The sequence below is a fragment of the Myodes glareolus genome, chromosome 15 (assembly GCF_982192425.1).
Source record: "Myodes glareolus chromosome 15, mMyoGla1.1, whole genome shotgun sequence".
Lineage (NCBI taxonomy): Eukaryota > Metazoa > Chordata > Mammalia > Rodentia > Cricetidae > Myodes > Myodes glareolus.
The window spans coordinates 5186264-5203594 of record NC_142040.1 but is presented as its reverse complement, the minus strand read 5'-3'; the positions used below and the strand labels follow the sequence as shown (position 1 = coordinate 5203594).

General features: G+C 43.2%; 1 protein-coding gene across 2 annotated transcripts in view; it reads right to left on the bottom strand.

The window, feature by feature from the left end:
- The window catches only part of Mctp1 (multiple C2 and transmembrane domain containing 1), a 592866-nt gene that overhangs the window by 368148 nt on the left and 207387 nt on the right, over window positions 1–17331 (bottom strand). The gene's annotated exons all lie outside the window — the stretch shown is intronic.

Sequence of the window (17331 nt, the reverse complement as noted above, 5' to 3'; positions counted from 1 at the left end):
ACTAACACCATCTGCAGAATAAAACTGTATTTTAGCAGGCAAGCAGAGGCAATTCTATATAATACAATACACTTTCCTTCACTAAATGTAGAATGAAATAAACCTTCACAATTTGATGGTGTTTTTTTCCTACAGGTTCTATACTATCATCACCTTGTGAAGCAAGCTCTGCCCCTCTGCCTGTCTCCTCAACTCTGAGTTTATCTGGTTATAAATATTTCTAAGACATGTTACTAATGACATAACTCCTCTAGTAAATATGGCGGCTTTCTCCACCACCTGTTACACAATAATTCTGAGTTGTACTAAGTTTGATCATACATATCATATATTAAATTAATTTATTTGACTATCTCAGTGAAATATTGTAATATTCTGTCCCCTTAAGAGACAAGCCACACCCACTCCCTATAGCCTCTCTCTCTTCCTCAGCATCTTGGCTCTCTCTCTGTCCCCTCTGCTCTCTCTCTCCCTCTCTCTCTCACCTCCCCTCTCCCCTTTTTCCTTCCCCTCCATAACTCAACTAATAAATATCCAATTCTATTCTGTATGATGTGCCTGTTTATGTGCCTCCCACCCGCTGTCTGTTCACATTGCTCACTGGGCTCGCCAGGGACCAGCCTGCTGCCACAGGGCTGGGGACCAGCCACCTTGGTTTGTGGACCTGCCCCCCAGCAAGCTGCTGGGGACTCGCTACAAATTCAAAACAAATATAACAGACAGAAAAGATCTACTATATAAACCAAATCACTATTATCAGGACAAAAAGGTGGAAATATACATTAATAGCAGCAAATAGGTTGAAACTGTAGCAGAACTGCTAAAAAGAAATAAGATGACCTAGATATATAATCACAACCATTTTAGTAATCACATTAAAAATTAATTTAACAAAAATGATTTATGCTGACACAAAATCTCCACGCTTGGTGGGCTAAAGCAAGAGGATCCTGAATGTGAGATTAGATGAGGCTATGCCACAGCTGGCTGCAGCTATGTCAGTGTATAGCGCAAGACCCTGGGTAAAAAAGGAAAAGAAGGAACAGGGGAATGGGTAGGAAAGGAGAAGAGGGGCGGGGGAGAGAGGGAAGGGTAATAAAAGTACACCATCCTAACAAGGCTTACACCAGTATGTAAATGCCAGTATGTACTTGATCAAAAATATATTAATAACAATCATGGTTTCCTGTTTCTGCACTAGTGCTGGATGTGTGAGTGACTTTCCATTTAAACTGCTTCCTAGCCACAGGCCACAGGCTATCATCCTAGAGAACGTAAGTCTAGAGCTGGAGATTCAGGCTCCATCTTCAAATTACAATCCTAATAGTATATCTTTAGAAAGATAACCCTGACTACTTTTCTACAAATAACTTTCTAGAACTACTTTTTATTTGGTGATCTGGTTAATTTCTTTCATAGAACATTATAGTCTGAAATATTCTTCTTTATTTAATTGCTACATGATATAAATAATGTGAGAAACCTGAGGGCAAGGATCTTGTGTTCAATATTTCATTTGCAGCCACTGTAATGATGGCCAATACACAGGAGAATGGTGTAGGAGGTCCTTCTGTTTGGGTGTTGCTTTCATTGGTTAATGAATAAAGAAACTGCCTTGGCCTAGTTGATAGGGCGGAACTTAGGTAGGCGGAGAAAACAGAACTGAATGCTGGGAGGAAGAAGGGCAGAGTCAGAGAAGCCATGGATCCTCTGCAGGAGATGGACACCGGTTAGAATCTCTGGTAAGTTACTGTCACGTGGCGATACACAGATATAGGTTATAGGAGGATATATATAGGAGGATATATATAGGAGATAGGTTAAACTAATATGGAAGAGTTAGCCAATAAGAATTTAGAGCTAATGACCAAGCAGTGTTTTAATTAATACAATTTCTGTGTATTTATTTTGTGTGTAAGCTAGCCGAGTGGCCAGGACAAACAAGGGGCCCTCTCCTTGCAACAGGAGAATTTAATAAATACTACTTAACAAGCAAGCAGAGTGCATAATTTCTGTTATGATCTTGCCTCAAAACAAAATACTAAGAAGTGTGTTTATATCTTAATTTAATTTTAAGCAAGCATATAATAGTGGTCTTCTGAATTAACAAAAATTAACAAAATTAACAAAAATTGTTCCCTATTGAGATGAGAACATGATGAATACACAAATGCCTGGGGTCTAGGCTGCAACCTGTGTCCATGAGGGTATCCATTGGAACCATGCTGATCTGAGTGGCCTGTGCTGTCACGTGGTGGCCATGGTGTCACCTGGGCCATGCCTGCATCCATGGCCCTACAGCAGCAAGGGTCCGAGTTGATGTTCATGGCTCCTGTTGTCACTGAGGGCCATGCAGATGACTGGGGTCTGGTTGCCAACTGAGATCACGTTGGTGTCTGAGGACCATGCCAGGTCATACTGATCTGGGGGACCTGTGCTGCCACTGGGGCCTTGGAGATGTCCAGCCCCTAACTGCTGCAGAGGGCCTTGTCTGGTTCCATGGTCCTGCTACAGCTGTGGTCTGTGATGATGCCCATGGCCCTTGTTAGCACAGGGAGTCATTGGAACCATTTTGTGCCAGTCCCACCCTTTACTGGCCCTGCCCTCACTGAAGACCGCAGCAGGAGAGCAGGCCCTACACAACTTACCCTTCAGTCCACTCATGTTTACTTGCAAGTGCTCATTCCCACGAGTCATTGGTCTGGTTCGAGCCCTCTGGCCTCTGCTACACCACCAATCATGGGCTCTCACTGGGCTCCTCTTGGATTTCCTGCTGTCCTGTGTCATGGAGATCCTGCTGTTTAGGATCTGTAGGTTTGTCTCTTTTACATGCTCCAACAGTTCATAGATGAGGTGGATGTTGGGGTGGGGCAGCTCACAGCCCTGGTTCTGGACCTGGGTCGTAGCTTGCTAGCTTTCCTTCATTATCACTGCCTGAATGATCTCTCCAGCATGGTGTGGGCTAGCACACCCAACGCAGCCTAGAGCAAGGAACAGGGCCCTTTCTCCTGCTCTTGGGTCTCTCTCACTCATATTGCCAGGGCCAGCTCTACTGTTTAGCACTGGTAGGGTGCAGGGCCCCCTCACTTAATTGCTGTAAGGGGCATCGGGTGGGGGTCAGCTCTCCTGCTCTCTGGCCCTCAGGGCTGGCTCACCTGTGACCCTGACAACAGGATCAGCTCTAGTGTGCTGCTCAGATGGAAAGCAGAGGTTGTTTTTTCCTGTACTGCAGTGAGAGTCAGGCTAGCTCTCCTACTATTGTGATCTCAGGGCCAGCTCTCTCACCTGCTACAAGGGATAATGAGTGAAGGGCATCTTTCCCTCACCCATACCCCCACATGACAGACAAGAGTGGGAGGGGTCAGATCTTCTGCTTTCATGCCCTTAAGGTCAGCTCACATGTACCCCAGTCATAGGGTCAACTCTAGTGTGTTTCATAGGTGAGGTGCATGCCTACAGTGAGGGGTTGGAACATCTTTCCCCAGTGTTGGACGTGCTCTCCCCTGAGGGGTGGGGCCAGCTCACCTGCTGCAATATCCAGGGAGGGGCAGGACCAGCCATTCCATGGCCAGTAAAGGGTGGGGCTGGCTCAGCACAACATGGTTTTAATGATCCCTGTGTTAACACTAGCCATGGACATAAAACCCCACAGACCCAGCCACAGATCCCAGCTGCAGCAGGATCACAGACCCAGATGTGGCCCTAAGCAGCAGCTCAGGACTGGACATCTCCATGGCCCTGGGCAGCACAGGCTCCTCAGATCATATGGCACCCGCAGCAGCATGACCCATGGGCATCAACATGTTCCCAGGTAACTGGCTAGACCCCAGGTATGCAGAGTTCCTGGTGGCAACTGGAGCCATGGACACCATCACAGATCCCAACCTCTGCATGGCCCTAGGCAGCAGCCCATGCCTAGACCTCTCCATGGCTCCAGGTAGCAGTATCAGCCATCCAGATCAACATGGCCCCAGACACAACATGATTTTTGGACACTGATATGATACGAGGTGGCCGATTAGATTCCTGTAGTGGCTTGTCATTTGTATTTTAATAAATAAAGCTTGCCTGAGGACCAGAAAAGTAAAACGGCCACACTGGCCAGCCTTACAGACTGGGCAGTAATGATATGACACACATGTTTAATCCCAGTAGCCACAATGACACACACATTTAATCCCAGTAGCCACAATGACACACCTTTAATCCCAGTAGCCACACTAGCCTGCTATAAGAATGAGGCAAGAGTGGTGCATGCCCTTGATCCCAGAACTAGAGAGGATTATAAAACAGGAGGAGACAGCTCTCAGTCTCAATCTCATTCTGAGATTTCTGGAGGCAGGATCGCCATTTTGTACTGAGGTAAAGGTAAGAGCCAGTGGCTGGCTGTTTTGCTTTTCTAACCTTCAGGTTGAAACCCAATTTCCGTCTCTGAGTTTTTATTAATTGTGTTTCAGATTCCAGTTCTCTACATGGCCCTTGGTAGCAATAGGAGCCCAGATATCAACTTAGACTCTGGCTGCTGTGTACCCAGACAAGGGCCTGTGCAGCAGCCATAGCTTGGATGACATTATGGCCCCATTCAGATCAGGATGTCCCTGGTGGCAGCAAGGGTCTCAAATACCCTCATGGCCACAGGTTGAGGCCCAGATCCTGGGCATCTCTGTGGCCTTTGGATTCACCATACGGTGTAGAAATCAATACAGACCCTGCCTATGGTAGAACCATGGACCTAATCATGGTCCAAGACAACAGTCTAGGCTTAGACGGCATTCTGATCCCAAGTGGCAACACAGACTATCAGGACTAGCATGGCCCCTACAGCAACATGGCGCTTGGATACCAATGCAGAGGGCAGCCTAGACCCCTGGCACTAGCATGATCTTCAGTGGTCTCAGGAGCCAAAGACATCAACACAGATCCTGAACGCCACAGAGCCCCAGACTCAGACCATTGACTGCAGCCCTGGTCCTGATGATAGTATGATCCCAGTTAACAACCTTGGCCACCTAAATCAACCTGATACCAACAGCAACACAGCCCTCAGACACCAACACGGTCACATCCTAGACAGCATGTTTTATCCTAGACCCCAGGCATTCACAAGGGCATGGTGGCAACACGGGTGAAGAACATCAACACAGACCTGGCTGTGCAGGACCATGGACCCAGACATGGCCCTTGGCAGCAGCCTAGGTGGTCACTATGGCCCCTGGCAGGCTATCCAGATCGGCGTGATTCCCAGTGACAACAGGAACCACAGACATCATCACAGTATCCCTCAGTTGTTCCAGAACCCCAGATCAATACCTGGCCCTTGTCATAGCCCAGGCCTAGATATCTCCCTGGACTCAGGTGGCCAGCTGGTAATTCACGTCAGCTGGTTCTTCACCGGCCTCACCTCTTCATATCCACCTCTCTCCCCAGCCCACGAACCACTCTACCTCTTCCTGTCTCCTACCTTCCCATGCTGTACTTTCTCACCACAACGGAGACCAACTGCCCAGTGCCAGGGCTCTTGGTAGGGTCACGGATGGTGCTTGGTTGAATATTGCCTGCTCAGCACGAGGAATGGCATGGGGCTTTTGCCTTTCCTCTTTCCCATGCCTGGGCCTAGAGGCCTCAGATAATGATTGTGGCCTAAGAGATACCTGCATGGGAATGCATTGCATGGTTTCTGTGTTTGTATTACTCTACCAAACATCGATACTTCATATACTTGGGCACTGTGACACAAGTCTGCATTGTAGGATGCCCATTCATCCTCTGTTTGCAAAGGCAGAGAATCAGCAAGTCCTGTTCACACAGCTAGGGGACTAGAGTCAAGGGCGAGCACATGATCTATCAACTGAGACCCAATCTCTCCCCTTTTGCTGACACTAAGAAAGAGGATTTTTTTTGTTTTGTTTTGTTTTTTTTGTAGAATCTAAGCGTAGGACTTCCAGTTGTCTCATGTGCTGTACAATATGATGCTGCCTAAATCAGGCCAAGAAAAGAAAAAACAAATACATAAAGGACAGATTTCTGACACCACCACCACCACCTCCACCACCACCTCTACCACCACCATCACCATCACTTCTACCATCACCTCCACCTCCACCACCACCTCCATCACCACCACCTCTACCACCACCTCCACCACCTCTACCAGCATTACCCTTCCCAGATCTTGCCATGCACTGTCATGTTTTCTCTCTGCTGTGCAAAGATGGGCACACTAGAATGCTCATAGTGGAATTGTTTATAATGTGAACAGCTTTGCCATGGGCCACCAACAGTGGAATGGTTAAATGAATGAGCTGATATGAGCAGTATTCTATACTAAGGAATATTATGTAGTTTTTTAAAACAATTGGGCTATATAGATACACTACATGCAAATATTCTTAAATAAAATCGACGAACTGCAGAAAAATGCATTGTTTCAGCTAAGAGACAAATTTATGTGCCAATTCACAGAGACACTTTGTTTACAGGGCTCCACATCAATTGTGAACTGGAAGCTAGGTCTGGAAAGGAGGTTTAACGGGAATGATAGGGATACTGGGAGAAATCCAATCCATTTGCTCAGTTTTTTATTTATTGTATGTTACATAAAATAAAAACAAATGCATGTAATCTATAGGTAATTTGAAAGGAGCATTTTACTCTAAAAAGTAATTTAATATTTACATATTTTATAACATTGTATCACTTTAAATGGACCCTCCATTACTTTTCAGCACAATGTAACACTAATCAAAGTGCTCTTCTCTGGCCCAGTCCTCACCTTTTAAGGGCTCCACTTTATGTTTTCTCCGATTTTTCCATCTGGCTAAAGGGAATGCCAAAGTCAGAGACAAAAACAAACAGCTAGCTACATCAGACTCTCCAGTGTGCCTTTTCATATTGGCCAAGAACTTTGATTTTCCTGTGGGCTTCCTATAAACTTTTACTAGCTTCCTAAAATGTGGCTTGGATTTATTCATATGTAAATGCAAAACAGCCCAGTCTTCATGCTAATATCCACTATTGTGTCTTTCTTTGGGACTGAACAGCTGTGAGACCAGACAGGACAGTAACTTCCATCTATAGGATTATCTTGCCCACCTGGTAGAATTAGGTTTTTCCTGATAAGAGCACAGAGAATTTAATGATATAGCAAAACTTAGTATTCATTGTGTCCCTGCACTGCATTCTTGAACTCCCTGTTAGAGGCATGTTATTTGGAGATGGCCTAATGGCTAATCAGTACAGATGGAGAAACATGTATGTCTTAGTATTGTAAATTCTGCTTATCTCTAACAGGCCTGGGTGGAACACTACTTATCTTTTGCTGTATTAGAGGCAATAATCCCTTAGGTAAATTCTATTTTTTGTGACTTAAAGTCTCATAAGCAAATCTATCGACAAATTTTCATAACATCAATTCCATTACTTTGAGGTTTCTTTTTATAACAATAATAGCTGAGAATGGTAAACCTCTTATAGTCTAGTGTCTTCTTCAACATTTTAAATTTACTTTCCTGAGGCAAATGCAAATGAGGTAGTTTTCTTGAATTCTTTCTGAGTATGAAAATCATGTTAGGAGCAGCTCAGTCACCATCCACAGAGCACCTGCCTGCACTCCACACTGTGGCACAGAACTGACATCAGGATAGACATAAACAGCTCATGCAATCAGTATGTTTGTGGTTTTAATTAAAGGAGAAATCCTTATAAAGGAGCTGAAGGTAACAATTCATGATGAAGAAGTGACCATGTACCAGATGTGTTAATGCATGCTGTTTTTTTTTTTTTTGGAATCGGTATTTTTAAATTGATTTTATTGAGCTATACATTTTTCTCTGCTCCCCTCATTCTCCCCTCCTGGTTAATACTCTCCTGTGATCCCCATGCTCCCAATTTACTCAGGAGATCTTGTCTTTTTCTACTTTCTACTTCCTATGTAGATTAGATCAATGTATGTCTCTCTTAGGGTCCTCATTGTTGTCTATGTTCTCTGCAATTGTGATTGTAGGCTGATTTTCTTTGCTTTATGTTTAAAAAACACTTATGAGTGAGCACATGTGATAATTGTCTTTCTGTGTCTGGGTTACCTCACTTAATATGATGTTTTCTAGATTCATCCATTTGCCTGCAAATTTCAAAAGGTCATTATTTTTTTCTGTTGTGTAGTACTCCATTGTATAAATGTACCACATTTTACTTAACCATTCTTCAGTCGAGTAGCATTTAGGTTGTTTCCAGGTTCTGGCTATGACAAACAATGCTGCTATGAACATAGTTGAGCACATGTCCTTGTGGCACAATTGAGCATCCTTTGGATATATACCCAAAGGTAGTATTGCTGAGTCTTGAGGAAGTTTGTTTCCTAATTTTCTGAGAAATCTCCATACTGATATCTAAAGCAGCTGTACCAGCTTGCACTACTAAGCAAGAGTGTTTCCTTTATCCCACATTCTCTCCAGCATAAGTTGTCATCAGTGTTTTTGATCTTGGCCATTCTTACAGGTGTAAGATAGAATCTCATAGTTGTTTTGATTTGTATTTCTCTGATGACTAAGGATGTTGAGCATTCCCTTAAGTGTCTTTCAGCCATTTTAGACTCCTCTGTTGAGATTTCTCTATATAGGTCTGTACTCCATTTTTTTTATTGGGTTATTTGTTCTTTTGATGACCAATTTCTTGAGTTCTTTGTATATTTCGGAGATCAGACCTCTGTCTGATGTGGGGTTGATGAAGATCTTTTCCCATTCTGTAGGCTGCCATTTTGTCTTCTTTACTGTGCCCTTTGATTTACAGACGTTTTTCAGTCTCAGGAGGTCCCATTTATTAATTGTTTCTCTCAGTGTCTGTGCTGCTGGGGTTATATTTAGGAAGTGGTCTCCTGTGCCAATGCGTTCAAGTGTACTTCCCACTTTTTCTTCTATGATGCATTCTGTTCTTAAATAGTAGATGGAAGAGGATGCAGTAGAAGGTTCTGGCATGAACACAGACATATGATCTCGATACACAGAGAGTGATACAACATGAAACCTCAAATGTCATTGTTAAATAGTCATATTTGATGTGTATGGACTCATGAGAATGCCCTAAGACCTGGGAAGTATTTATGTTTTCTTAGAGACCTATTTATATTACTTAGAAATAAATACTAATTTATTAAGAAGATTAATAAGAAATAAAGGGGAAAATAGGTTATTAATCTGAAGAAAACTGCTTCCTTGAGAAATAAGTTCCTTTTTAATAAAAGTTTATTTTATTTTTAATTGTGTGTGTAGTGGGGGTAGGGGTGGAGGAGGGGCAAGCTGAGTGCATGAGTTCAGGAGCCAGGAAGAAAACACTGGATCTTCTAGAGCTGGTTTTACAGTTATTGAGTTGTGAGCCACCCAATGTGGGTGCTGAGAGTTAGACTTAGGTCCTTATACCAGGTCAGTACATGCTCCTAACTGTCGAGCCAGTTTCCCAGCCCCCAACAAGTTCAGTTTTTACAATTAGTTACCTTTTAGCTTCTCCTGCATTAGAGAAAACAATATTTAAAATAATCACCAAAACTGCAGTTCTCAAAAATCATAAAGAATGTACACATATCTTGCTATATAAGATTATTAATAATTCACAACTGAAGTTAAAAATAGGCTGTTGTTAACTAAAACAAACACATGATGAATACATTTGTAAAAACTGTATCCAACTATACACCTTAGAAATACAGATGTGAACATTAATGTTCCCTGAGAGCAGATTTGCTGTCTCAAGAAAATCTAGGAAAGATAGGAATCCTTAATAATCTTCATCCTGGGAAAAAGAAAGGGTTTTTGAGCTAGAAATAGAAGCCACTGACCATTGGTACCATCTATTTTTTAGTTCCCCTAGGGACCTTACTTTCTTGAAGCTATGAAGTTTACACTTTAGCCTTCATAACACTGTAATCCTCAAGGACTCACAAACTCAAATGTGTTTCCCTACTTGCAGGTGACAGTGAGGTAAATTTGAAAATGATAAAAAGATACTTACATGTGAGAATTAAACTTCGAAATAAATAAACAGTAGGTCAAAGCATAGATAAATGAATGCAATTTCTATTGTCAGAGGAATACAAACTCAAATGCCTAGAGGCACACGCATTAATAAGAGGTAATATAGACCAGTATCCCAGATGAGAGGAAGGCGCGATCTTGTATGACCTGAAGAGAGGGCAGGGGATTCAGAGTCTCATTTCAAAGAGGCAGTTTCAAGCCAGCTCTTAGGTTAACCTAATGTGGGAAGGAGTCAGATTTCTGGATTTTTTAGGAAAGGTTAACAATCTGTTATGCAAATATTTCTGGTTATTAAATGTTTTCCCCCAGAAAAAAAAGATACTCTAAAGCTTCTAAAGATCTGATGTATTCCTAGGCAGTCTGCAATCTTAGGTAGCCATACATGGTTCCTATGTGTCAGAAGGTAAACACAGCCTCGGCAAGGATCTAGGCCAAGAGCATCTCAGAAACTCGCACACCCAAATGCTGAGCAGGATGCTCTAAGTCTGGTGGCATGCCCTTCTTTTTTTTAAAAAAAATATTTATTTATTTTATTATGTATACAATATTCTGTCTGTGTGTATGCCTGCAGGCCAGAAGAGGGCACCAGACCCCATTACAGATGGTTGTGAGCCACCATGTGGTTGCTGGGAATTGAACTCATGACCTTTGGAAGAGCAGGCAATGCTCTTAACCTCTGAGCCATCTCTCCAGCCCCTCTTTCTTTTTTTTCAAGACAGAGTTTCTCTGTGGTTTTGGAGCCTGTTGTGGAACTTGCTTTTGTAGACCAATCTGATCTTGAACTCAAAGAGATCTGCCTACCTCTGCCTCCTGAGTGCAGGGATTAAAGGTGTGCGCCACCACCACCAGGCAGCATGTCCTTCTTAATATGAACCTGCATCTCTAAATCTTCACCTAAGAGTATTAGAGGATGCCACCCTTCGGGTCCATGCTCAGCAAGCTACTTTATCATGAGAATCAGGGATCTCCTCTAGAATGCCGTCAAGAAGAACTTGCTTGACACTCAGGGGGCTTGAGGAGCAACACAACAGCTACCTCCCATTGTGAATTTTCAAGAGGGCCATTCGGCTAGAGACAGATCTCCAGGTGGCCTGCCTCCAGCAGGTTGGTAGAGATGCTGGTATTCTGATTTAGACCATAAGTTGTCAACTTTGTTCCGCAAGCCCAGCATGAGTAGAACGCTACACACGGATGAAGGGGAACCTGTGTAGTTTCTGGGCCAACAAGGCTTTGGGCCAGGCTGTGGCTTGTGAAAAAGTACCTAATGCAAGTAATCCTACAAGCCCCACTGTGTTCTCAATCTACTTTACATCTTATCCACCAGCCTAGGGCCATGCATTTTTAAAGAATCCTTTGCCAAGTTTCAAGATGTCCAAATATGACCTGCAGATGAGAAGTTAAGAATTAAATGTAAATCTCCAAGAACAGAGTTCCAAAGCTCTCAGAAATCGTGTATTTGTAATCATGACATGGAACACAGTGCTTAACATAGACCAACCTACTAATCCTCATGGGAACCTGCAAAGCCAGGATGACTTTGGGCAATTATTCCATTTCATGGGAAGAGAATGGATGTCTAAACAGGAGAAACAAACTAACAAAATTAACACACTGAACGCGCAGAGTCAGAGTCCGCACACGCTGCACCATCTCATCATCACACGTTGCTTCTTCATTTTTTAATTTTTTTTAACATCAAAACTGTGTTTTGTATTTATATGCCAAAGGTTACTATAGCTACTTTGCTAATATTAACTCATTGATTACATACAATAACATTATGAAATGAACACTTGGGTGGCCCCATTCTGTAAGGACACTGAAGCACAAAGAAGATAAATAACTTCTCGCAACCAGTAGAGGCATAATGAGGACTTGGGTTCAGAAGGCAGCCTTTCCTATGCTCCTCCATATAAAGTTCTTACACAGAAGTGAAAGGGTTCCAATTTTAAATATTAATTTCAGTACTTTTGTAAGTAGTTTTTAAGAAGGATAGATAGAAACACTAGGAAAAGAAATATTTTTATTGTACATCAATTAGAAAAACTGCAATTCTGAATTTAAGAACTGTATGCAACCACCATAAGACATCCACAGAGTTGGAGGCAATTATGCTTTGGAGATATATCTAAGTAGGATGATAAATCCAAGCCTATATCAGTATTCCCTCACTCCAGCGAGAATGAGAGGAACATTTCTGCATTCAGAAACCCTACTAGTAATGACCAGAACCTGTTTGAAAAATCTACAGTGAAGCAAACATTCCTAAGGAATTTAAAAGTCACTTTCTTCTAGAATCCAAGGAAATTTAATCTCAGAGTGAAAATACCTTGGCTATGAGGATTTGGACTCCTTCTACTTTAAGCCGAATTTTCTATTATACCTCACTTATCAGAACTATAATTTTTGAGTTTTATGAAGAAAGATACTTTGGAACTAGTTTGGTAAAAATAACACCTTTTCACACATACTGTAAATGTAAAATATTTTCTATTTATTCAGTGAGGAAACCTTTCCTGGTTCCCAGACCACTAATGGCAGGTCCAAACAATGACCTGAGGTCTGAGGCCCTACAGTCTGGTTCCCTCCTATGTGACTGGGGTATCAGCTGCTTCCAGGAGCCTATGGTTCCTTCCTATGTGACCAGGGTACCAGCTGTTTCCAGAAGCCTCTGGTCTGGGTCCCTCTTGTGTGAACTGGGGTACCAGCTGCTTCCAGGAGCCTATGGTTCCCTCCTGTGTGACTGGGTTACCAGCTGCTGGTCTGGTTCCCTCCTGTGTGACCCGGGTACCAGCTGCTCCCAGGAGCCTTCCTCTAAGTATAGCTTGCCTCAGAGCTGACTTTCAAGCTGGCAACCAGAAATATAGGATGGGGGCCACTGGGCTTTGCTGCTGTTTGGTAGAATACCTTACAAAAGCAACATAGGCAAATGGGGTTTACTTTTTCTCCATTCCAGAGGAGATACCAGTTCACCACAGTTCACCACAGAAGGGAAGGTATGGCGATTAGCAGACAAAGAACAGGCGTGTGGTAAGCTATAAATCTCAAGCCCATCTCCCATGGCTATTTCCTCCAGCAAAGCTCCACCTCTAGGCTCCTTAACTTCCAGACAATGTCACCATCTGGGGATCAAGTCTGCAAAAACGTAAGACTGTAGGGGAAATTTCACATTCAAACCACACTGTTTCACCCTCCCCAACCCACACCCCCATAGGGCCAAAAACCATCTCATGATACACTATTCATACCTCAACACCTACCCTTCTTTCAGCCCTCTACAGTCTGTTACCATTCAACACAGTTAGACAGTCTGGTTATCCAAGCACAGTTTGCTCTGCTGGGTGTATGTTTTATTGTCCAGACTCATCTATTTTCATGGTCAGACTATTCCCATACCATGCTGCCCCATTCCTCCTCTTTAAAAAACAATTTAGAAGTCCTAAAGCAAGTGCTTCAGACAATGCTATTTAGAGGCTATGTTTTAAAATCAAATTTTGTAAGTACAAATTATGCCTCTGCTGGCTACATACTGCTTCTTATTATCCTCATCTGCATTACATAGTGACTTACTTTAGAGTAAAAAAAATAAATACAATAAGTATAAATTACTTAGCTTCCTTTGATTGATGCCTCATTTAAGTAAGTTATATACTAGTTGATTGGAAACCCCTGGACTGAGAGTTGCCTAGTCTGGACCTCAACTCCCAACCTGCAAAGTGCTGACCCCTCCCCCAAGGAGGGTCAGGACCCCTCCCACAGGCTATTTAGGCTTGCACCAGAAAAGGAACATGTGGTTTCAAATTACAAGGGTTTTTTCGCCCTGTCATGCTATCTTGTTCCACCCTAGAGTGTCGCATTCATTAAACACGGGCATTTTAATTTGCTCTAATCTGGTTTGATTAGAGTTTCTTGTGTCAGCACAGAGGCTTTATTAAGATTAAATCAAACACTAGTAACACTGGCAAATGAAGTAGAAGTTGTATTATATAGAGTCTTCACTAGTTCTCTGGTTTCTCCTTCTCGGTTCTCTTTGTGTTTTTTCCTGCCTCTTACTTGCTGTGATTTCAGCGTGCTTCTCTTGTAAGAAAGCAGAAAGTCTATGTGAGTGAGGTGCTTGCCATACAGACACATAAGGGACACACCTGAGGATGGTCAAGTGCCTATTGAGGACATCCCTTTTACTCAGTGCTACTGTTTGAATGGAAGCATCACACCAGCCCCTGGCATTCATATACCCAAAGAGTCTGGAATGTTTGAGTTAAGGCTTCACTTTAACCCCTGGAATCTATATATCCAAAGAGTCTGGGATGTTTGGATAAAAGTTCCATCCCAAGCCCCCTGCCCTGGGAGTTGCCCCAGTCCAGACTTCACCTCTGAGAAAGCCTGCCAGACGATGACCCCTCCCCAGAGATGTTCAAGACCATGCCCACAGGGTATTTAAACGGCCCCCCAGAGAACAAACACATGGTTTTCTGGTCTTCCTTCCCTGTCTCATCTTTTGGGGGGGCTGGTCTGGAAGGCCACCCAAGAGTGTTGGTAGCCATTAAACTTGGGCTTTTTCTAATTCAGTTTGATTTGGTCTAATTTGGATTATTGCATTGGTGGAGAGGTTTATTGGGATACAAAAACTTTTCATTTGGAGGTCTCATGGAGGGGGCTTTTCCCCCACCAGCCCAGAGCCATGTGTTGGGAAACACCTTTCACTCCCTTACCTGCTCTCCACCAGGCTAATATTGGCTTTGTTTGTGGCCCAGGGCCTCATGCGATTTTAGGGCTGTCCTGTTGAAGACATGGCCATGCCAGGCACCCAACCTGACTGGTACAAGGACCTGTTTTGTCCCCATAGGATTACTTTATCAGGAGACTTTCTGTTAAGGTATTTCTCATACCCCTCTGTTGTTTTTTTTTTTTTTTCCCTTTCGACCCAAAGTCTACCATTGTAGCTGTATTGCATTAGGCTTTTGGGTTCAGCATAGATTTGTGAAATGGACACTTAAAATTAGAGGTCTGTCCCCAAACACCCTTGAGCTGCCTTTTACAAAATCTTTTTAAATTGGGGCTATTTGACACCATATGTTCTTAATGCCTAAAGTTTTTTGCCAGCATGTAACAAGTAAACAAGCCCCCATATGTCCGTGGTTTCTGATGCTTTATTCCCGCCCTGTCTCCCTACACCCTTCCCCGTTTCTCTCACTGTTTGCTGTTTGTCTGTATTCCTGGTATGTGATCTGGTCACCCTAGGATTCTCCCTACAATGGATCCATTTCCCCTGTCTTCCCACTCTGAGCTGCATAGGTCTTCCATCCCTATGTTCTGTTCTTCCTTACAGCACCTGCTGATCTGGCCCTCAGTGGACCTCCTGTGTGCTTGCCTGGCTCCTGCAGCCTACTCCAGGATTTTTAAGTTAGTAAACTGACACAGTTTCCTGGAAAAAGCTTTGTTCATCTGTCTGTTAAAATATATATGTGTAAACAATGTGGCCACAGTGTGCTTGCTTTATGTCTGTGTGTATATGTGTATGTGTATGTGCTTGTTTTAAGATCTGTAAAACTTATAGCTCCAGATTACAATAGCTCTGGAAGAATACAAACACATGGACAGTTGCTACTTTTGGTTGCGATCAAAACAAACCACAGCATCATCTTTGGTAAGAGTACCCATATGTGCTGTTCCTACCAAGGAGACATTCTGCCTCCAATATTCTTTGACTTACTAAAATATTCCTTCTAATCTTCTTGTCTCTACTAGCATTGGTAAGCTGAAACTGACTAGGTAAACTATATGTCTAAATTTAACTTATATGTCTAATTTTTATATACCTGACAGGTAATGGTACCATGATTCTCAAATGCCTTTACAGATATGAGAGTATGGCATTTAACAAAACAGCTTCTTATGACAGAGAGACATGCCAGCTCCTGCAGCATCCAATAGCTCCTCCAAGAAGATGCATGGTTGCAAAAGACCTGCCTAGAGGCTTGCCTTTGAGTATGACAAAGACACCCACACAGCAAAAAACACTGCCTCCCACCTCATCAGCTTCCTGGACACTACACTGGGGGATCGATTGGCTCATCCTGACAAGACAGGTAGACTGAACCCTAATCCCGGAGGAAAATCCACCAGGCCACCTGTGCTCAACAGCTAAAGGCAAGTACTGCTTCTAAGACTGGGATTCGCCAAAGGCCATAGAGAGACTTGGGATTGCCTGCACAGCTTAAAAAGCTGTCTTATTTCTGTTCATGAATTTATCCTTCTCAGATCTGTCTGATGGCATTTGATGACTTAAGGTACTGGTAGTTCATTACTTCATTTGTTAAGTTTCCTACAAAAATAATACAGGCTGGTGTGCTTCTTTCCCAGGTTCAGATTTAACAGGTTTCAAATGTATCTTCAGAGGTTCAGAGTTTCCAATTTCTTTTAATTGTCTTCTAAAATAGTCATGTCTTTTAACCTAAAGCCTAAAGTCATAGCCTTTTGTTATGACACCAAGACATAAATGTGTTCCAGCTGTCTTAGAGATACCTGAAAGTTCCCGGAAAAAAGTCCTGCTGCTTTATTAAGAAATCTGGTCTGGTAAAAACTAACAGTCTCCAGAGCCTATTTTAACCCCACCCATTTTCAAGCATATTTTACAGGTCATTCCTGCTGTCTGGGCCAAGACCAACTTACAGAGGGCCTTCTAGATAATGTCAACTGGAACTTCACATTGGTACCACCTCTCCTGACTCAAATGGCCATGTACCCAACAATTGAAATCTGAAGAGCAGGCATAACTGCTCTTGCATCTCACTTATTCACCTGTGTCTCTCCTGTACAACCAGGGCATTTCTCTGTTCCATTCTTCTGGCAGTTAATGACTCCTCCCATGGCTAACCCCATTCACAGGGCTGATAATAACAATCTGTTTTTTTCTCCTAGCCACCTGCCTTCTCATCTCCCTCAAAGAACAGATGCCTGAGGTCTCCAGGATGGCAGTTAACTGGATGCCTCTTCAGCTACACCTCCCGCTGAGTGTGAACCCACCAACTCCCAACTCTTCCCTCCCCCAATCATCCCATACCTGCTGGAAGTAGCCAGACTTGAGATGGCACCCCTACACCCAAAGAGTCTGGGATGTTTGCATTAAGACTTCACTCCAGCCCCAGGTATCCATATATCCAAAGAGTCTGGGATGTTTGGGTAGAAATTCCATCCCAAGCTCCCTCCCCTGGGAGTTGCCTCAGTACAAACTCCACCCCTGAGAAAGCCCACCAAATGATGGCCCCTCCCCAGAGATGCTCAAGACTGCTCCCACAGGGTAATT